The sequence below is a fragment of the Solanum pennellii genome, chromosome 6 (assembly GCF_001406875.1).
Source record: "Solanum pennellii chromosome 6, SPENNV200".
Taxonomy (NCBI): Eukaryota; Viridiplantae; Streptophyta; class Magnoliopsida; order Solanales; family Solanaceae; genus Solanum; species Solanum pennellii.
This window is the reverse complement of record NC_028642.1, coordinates 28508688-28515389: the sequence shown is the minus strand read 5'-3', so window position 1 is coordinate 28515389 and position 6702 is coordinate 28508688.

The following is a 6702-nucleotide window of genomic DNA, read 5'->3' as shown; positions in this document are numbered from 1 at the left end:
CCCCTGCACATACACAGTTTCAAAATATATTTTCTATTCTAGTAAAAATAAAAGATATTTCTCAAAAATATTTATCATTCATAAATCAAACACCAAAAATCATTTTGTAAAAGTATTTTCTAATCACCAACCAAATAGGAGAATATAAGTCATAAATCTACTTGTTTTTCAGGAAAACATTTTCCTTCGTACCAAACACACTTGAAATCTCAAATTCTCTAAAAATCATGATTTGAGATTTTTTTCAAATACAGAATTTGATCCACAAGGTTATATTTTGTAAATAAAATAAATCCACATTTATATCCTCTAACCATTTATTTCATATGTAATAAGATTTATAATTCATATCCCTACTTTTAATACCATTTATATCTTATATAATGATTATTCTCACTAACATAGAATTTATCATTTCAAATCAATTTTGTTTTACTATTTCTATTCAACAAATTAATTATTTTTTATCAAAATTATTTACCAACTAAATTGACTAACAAATAGCTCAAAGTAACAATGTTGATTCGTCTTCCTAGTCATATGAACGAGAAATGCAAGCTCAATGTGAGAAGATTGTTCGTATTATAAGGGAATTATTTTAAAGACTAGTACACCACAATTAATGTTTCATTTTATTTTTTAATTGAATAAAGTTTGATCAATAAATATTATAATTTTTAAGAATATCTTTGTGATAGTGTATTATATGATTTAATAAACGTTTGCTTATTTGGTAAGATTATATAAAGAGTTGACATAGTTTTAATAATTTTACAACTTATGAGATTTTATGTTTATGAAAAAAAAAAAACATACAACATAAAAAGTTTAAATCACATGTCCAAACAAAATTTTAACTTTGTATCATGATTTGATCTCATAATTTTATATCACATGATCAAACGGACCCTTAAGTCTTGATTATTTCACTCTAGCTTTTTCTCTCTCAAATAACCAATTCTCTTTCAAAAAAAATCAAAAATCAACTCTCATCTCTTACCTTTTTTTCACCGCCATCTCTTGCTTTAATTTCAATCTCCATTATTGTTACCTTCATTTGTCATCGTTATTAACTACCTCATTATCTACCTCCTTAAGTTCGATAGTAATTTTCTAAGATAAACTCTTTTTTTTGTTTCTCAGTGTTGGGATTACCAATTTTAAAAAAATGTGTTGATTTTTTCAAATATGGATTAACATTTATGAGGTTTGTAATTTCCTCTTCTGAACTTGTTTTTTTAATGAAAAATTTGTACTCTTTGTAAAGAGTAAATATAACAAGTTCTTAAGTTTATGACTTTTGAATTTCTGCATTCCCGGCTTGTAATGATTTTCAAGTTAATAAATATATTGTGTTAAAAACATATTGTTTGGTTCATATATGTGGAACCCATATTGTATTGTTTGTTTCATATATGTGGAACCCATATTGTCCTTTTTAGTACTTTGTTTTCTGACTTCTGATACTTAGAGACTAGGGTGGATATGGTATGATATGATATGGTATTTGAAATTTTGGTAGCATAATTTTGATATTTGATTTTTTAGAATATTATATCGTTATCATATTAATTTAATTCGATATGATTTGGTATTTTGAAGTTTAATTTTGATATTTTGCGTTATGGTAATTGACAATTATAGTTTGTTCAACTTCGATTAAATATATACTCATATTATGAAATGTTATGACTTTAACAATTTTAAAAAAGGTAACAATTGTATCATACTAATATATCACACATGTAGAAATATATATTTAAAAGAAAGTATGAACAACTTATTTTGTTAATCAATTATATATAATTACATTTTCAGTCAAAATAGAGTAGTAAAAATTTTGACTTCTAATCATTTAGTTTGTACTAATACTAGGTTGCATATTTGTTAGTATTTTATAATAATAATAATAATAATAATAATGATAATAATAATAATAATAATAATAATAATATAGGTTAATTATGTAACTATATACTTCAGTGTGGTATTCAAATTTCAATCTGTTATTTCTGAATACCAAAAAATGTATATCATATACCATATTAAATACTATAATATCAAATTACAATATTAAAAAGTTCGATATGATATGACAATTCGGTATATACCATGCCATGTTCATCCCTACTTTAGACAATTAATTATACGTCACGATCTAAAAATGAAAGTGATAGACACTCGTCTATTCCACCACGACAAGCCAGCCTCTCCCAATAAACGTAAGAAATGTGAAAAGTAAAGCAACAATAGCATAAGAGTGAAAAACTTAGTTACGTTATTCTAGAATAACCCCAAAACTTGGTTGTCACATGTATACATCATTAGTATAATAATACAAAATTTGAAAGATTATACAAGTCTCAATGTCTTTATCTTTCGAATAGAACAAAACATAAAGTAAGGAACAAGATGCCCAATCAGGATGACAACATCAACCTCTCAATGTATCCTTAGAAAGTCTCGAAAATAGATGAAGGAGAAGGGTCACATGAATCCGGGCTCAGAACTACACAAGTGTAGAAGGAGTGAGTATCAAGCAACACGATGTCAACAAGTAAACTACTAAACAAGGCGAAACTAGGCTAGAATACGAGCACTTCTTTCATGACAACTGAATCGCCTCAACTACAACTTCTATAAAAATCAACACAACATAATAATTTTACAATACACAGTTCACAAGACTTGACAATCACAGTTCAACAATCAATAAATATCAAGTAGATCAATCACAAGTTTCAAGCAGATCAATCTCAAGTGTCAAGTTCATCAAATCACAATAGAAAAACACTTGTTGGGACCATTTTCCAGCGACACAATATCACTACTTGGAACCATTTTCCAGCAGCTTTGTATAGTACTACTTACCAGAATCATTTTCCTTCAGCACAATATCATTAGGCAGAACCATTTCTCTTCGTCTTTATAACATGTCACTTGGTAGAACCATTTTCATGCAACACAATATCACTAGTCGAAACTATTTCTCACATTATTTACCAAAATCATTTTCCTCGACATAATCATCAGATGTCTATCATGATGCACATAAATCAAAATACTATAAGGAAGAAAGCTACTCTATTATAAATATTTACGTTATTCATGTGTTTTATAGGTGTAATCACAAATATATTATAAATATAAGCAAAAAGCTACAGACTCAATAAAGCTAAGTGATCAAAATCTATCATTAATTTACTATTTTCAATACTCTCTGAACACCAATTTTTATTTCAACTTTATCAAGTAGTATATAAATCCTCCCAAACTTGTTGATACTCAATTTGTTCGTGAACAAATCTACAATTTAATTCTCTATGTTGATGTACTTCAACCTAATTTCCTCTTGCAATTTCTTTCTAATAAGATAATAATGCACCTTTATATATTTTGTTCCTGAATAAAAATTAAATTCTCTGTAAGATATATTATCAACTGTTATATTCTAGGTGTTTTGATGATCCTCACAAATGCGGGGACCTGGTTCCTGGCAGAGTGCTCTCGTCCAGATACAAATGGGGTACAGTCATAAAAGTTGTCATGTCAGGTGGTAGGTGAAAAGTGCAGTGTCCTACACCAATAAGAAGAGCGGACGAGATTGTATGTTTCAGTATCTCGCAAATGCAGGGACCTGGTACCAGGCAGAGTTTCCTCCATCAGATACATAATTGGTTACAGCTGTAAAGCTGTCACGTCAAAGGTTGGTAAGGCGTCAGTGTACTACACCAATCAGAATGGAGGAGGGTGTTTGTCCAACGGATAATAACTCTTTATGTTTGATACTTTTAGCATGACAAACACCATATTATATTCATTCATCCGAAGAAGGAAGTCAGTCAGCAAGCCTTTTCAAGAACTCATATAGAAGTTTGCAAGGGACCTGGTTCCCGCAAGCAAGGGACCTGGTACCCGCAAGACTGTGACGTGAAAAGGACGACAAGACAGCTGTCAGAAAAGCTGTCATCTCTGATGCGGTAGGTGCACAGCTTTTCCAACAGCAGGCCTTCAGCCAATGGGATGACTTCAACGAATTTGTGGGAATTTATATTATCTCTTTCCAACAAACACAAATTCAAGACTTGGCAAATTAAACTTGGATTTTCTCTGAAAATTCACAAGCTTGAAAAGAAGGCCATCTTCAAGGAAGAACATTGCTCAACTCAACAGAAGGACCTGATAGAGTAAAGAAGAATTTTTGTTGTATTTAGAGCTTTGTGTCTATGTACTTACATTGTAAATCTGTTCCTAATATATAAAGGATTCAGATATTTGTTTTGGGTTTGTAAAAGTCTAAATCAGTTAAGGCTAACTGATTTAGTGGGCAACATTGGTTTGTTGCTTAGTCAAATTCTAAGTCATCTAGAGTTAGGTGGTTTAGTGGGCGGTGTTGTATCCGCTTAGGCTCTTCAAGTAATAGGTAGATTACTTGATCGTGAGATTAATAACTTTTTCTCACATTGACTGTAACCGGGTTTCGCTTTTGCTTGAGAAGATTAGTGAAGACGGTTGTAAATCCTGTGCAACAGGTCGTGGTTTTACTCTCTTGAGCAAGGAGGTTTCCACGTAAACTGCTTGTGTTGTGTTCTTTATATTGTTTAATCTTCCGCACTGTTCTTGCTGTGTCAAGGGACCTGGTCCGTTGACTGGTAGTGGTCGCACACATTCCAACATCAACTAATAATCACAATTTAGTGGAACAATATAAATCGTTAATTGATTCAGATTTATTAATAACTGCATTGATCAAGTCTTTGTTTTTGAGTAGTCATTATTGATACTCAATAGTCCGTTTTTGTTGTTGATTAAGACAGAACAAATTTCCTTCAAGCATAAATGCATATCTAATAGTTGTGTGTGGAATTTCATGATCTTATGTGTAGTCATCATAACAATAATCAACTAACTTACAATCTCCACATTTCTTGTATATAATACCATATTCAATTGTATCATTGGCATATTTCAGAATTTTGACTGCTTTTGAATTTGTAAATAGTGAGTCATTACACTAATGGAAAAGACTTAAATATACATTAAACTTTGAGAAAATGTTGATTTATATAATTTGTTAAAATTTTGGTTTATATATCATTGTCGTTTGAGAAAATACTCATTCATGCGATTATTTTTAACTCCAATTTTGTAAAATAATTTTTTACCTCAACAAAACCCTTAACAACTTTTAACATTTTTCAAAATTGAGATTTTAAATCAAATGTACTCATTTTTTGCTTCTTCTTCCTCAAGAACACCAAGAACAGATGAAGAACATCAATAACTTCCAAATTTTCAATCCTTCACGAAATCATCTCTAATTTCAAAAGTAATTTAGTTTCTCTCCAAACTAGATACCAAAACTCATCTAGTTTTGATCTCTAGTACTCAAGTTCCGTTTTTCATTATTAGAAGTAAAACTCTTCGATCGACATCACTTTTTGCAAATTCAATAAAAAAAATATTTTTCATTGATAATTCTTTAATATCAAATAAATTGAAAAGTGAATAATTTTTTTTTAATTAAAAGGAAGACAATGTAAAACTTTGTTGCTAAAAAAATTGTAATTTATTTTAGGTTTATGTAGAGTGAACACAATTGATTTATTGGGGTGATTTAGAGAGTTTTGTTGAGAGTATTGTGAAGCGTACATGTTTTTGTGAAAAATTAATTAATTTTTGCTAAATTTTAACAAAAGTATTTATGAAAGTTTTTGAATTTGAAATAATTGAGAGTGTTATAAAATCAAGCTCATAAGAATATAATCATAAAGAGAAGAAGACAAGAGAAGTAGATAGAAGAAGGGGAATTTTCTTCTTATTCAAGTGTATGTAAGTCTCATCTGTATATCATATAATAGTGAATGAACAACCCTATTTATAAAGTGGGAGATCACTCCAAAAGTCACCATATTAAGTATCATAATAAATAGATACATTCTTATCCAAAAAGGTTCATGAAACCTAGTGAATATGGATGGTTGTTCATGTACCAACTTTATGGACTATCCACTTATTAAATGGATTTATAACACTCCCCCTTGGATGTCCATAGATAATGTGCCTCGTTAAAACCTTACTAGGAAAAACCCTGTGGGAAAAAATTCTAGTGAAGGAAAAAGAGTATACATATCTTTTGATACGCACTATTTGTTGCCTCATTAAAAACCTTGCCAGGAAAACCCAGTGGAAAAAAACCTCGGTCAAGGGAAAAAGAGTGCAACGCGTATTATACTCCCCTTGATTAAAACATCACTTAATTTCTTGTGATGATGTCTCCAATCTTCGTACATTGTGGTTGGTATATTCTTTTTCAAAGAAAAACCACACATTTTCTGAATATTGTGTGTCATTTATCTCAACCAGACGTACTTTCGACTTGCTTCATGGAGGGCTTTTATTTCTGCATAACAACATTTGCTTTATTGATCGCCAGGATATTATTGTGCCTCCACATGCATACAAAACAGCGTGCTTGAGATAGAGCTTTATGCGGATCAGATAAATATTCTGCATCTGTGTAACCAATCAATTTTATCTTAGATTCCTCTGAATAGAATAAACCCATAATTATGGTCCTTCGAGGATATTCAATCATGTGCTCAACACCATTTCAATGTCCTTTTATCGGGGAGAAACTGAATCTTGCCAGTAAATTTACTGCAAAACAAATATCTGGTCAAATATTGTTAGTAAGATGCA